The sequence below is a fragment of the Pistacia vera genome, unplaced genomic scaffold (genome assembly GCF_008641045.1).
Source record: "Pistacia vera cultivar Batoury unplaced genomic scaffold, PisVer_v2 Contig878, whole genome shotgun sequence".
NCBI classification, from domain to species: domain Eukaryota; kingdom Viridiplantae; phylum Streptophyta; class Magnoliopsida; order Sapindales; family Anacardiaceae; genus Pistacia; species Pistacia vera.
In genome coordinates, this window is record NW_022196754.1 from 1,050,073 (window position 1) to 1,050,895 (window position 823).

Here is an 823-nt window from a genome sequence, read left to right on the forward strand (position 1 = left end):
CATATCAAGCCTGCTATTATTCAAATGATACAACAATCAATGCAATTTTAGGGGCTGCTAAGTGATGATCCTAATTTGCATATTGCAAATTTCTTGGAGCTTTGTGACACTTTCAAGCATAATAAGGTATCCAATGATGCAATCAGGCTTAGGCTTTTCCCATTTTCTCTTTGGGATAAAGCTAAGGCTTGATTAGTTTCACAACCATTTAGAGGAATCACCACTTGGGATGAATTGGTTCAATTGTTCCTTGCAAAATATTTTCCACCTGTCAAGTCCACCAAGATAAGAAGTGATATCACAATTTTTTTCCAACAATATATGGAGTCACTTTATGACACTTGGGAGAGATTTAAAGATCTTTTGCGGAAGTGTCCTCACCATGGGTTGCCAATTTGGTTACAAGTGCAAACCTTTTATAATGGTTTGCTCCTTTCTATGCAGGTTATGGTAGATGCAACGAGTGGAGGTGCTCTTAACAATAAAACACTGGAGGAAGCTTACAAATTGATTGAGGTGATGGCTAGCAAAAACTATATGAGACCTTTGGATAGGAAATTTCCAAGGAAAGTAGCGGGAGTTCATGAAGTAGATGGCTACACCGCTTTGTCCACTCAACTCGCAGCAATCCAAAAGCAATTGGGGTTAGCTCTTATGGTTAATTTCATTGATTCTCATATTTTTACTTGTGAATTTTGTACAGGGAATAGTTTGACTAGAGATTGTCAAGTGGGAAGTTTTTTGCTCAACCTAAACAAGTGCATTATGTCAACACCTTCTAAAGAGGGCAAGCAAACCTATACTCTTAACACATATACCCTAG

At 37.9% G+C, this 823-nt stretch overlaps 1 non-coding gene across 1 annotated transcript; it reads right to left on the reverse strand.

The window, feature by feature from the left end:
- Nucleotides 1-282: 282 nt before the first annotated feature.
- Nucleotides 283-389, reverse strand: LOC116119259. The gene has a single exon (XR_004126360.1). It is a non-coding gene; the product is annotated as a small nucleolar RNA R71 (small nucleolar RNA).
- Nucleotides 390-823: the final 434 nt, after the last annotated feature.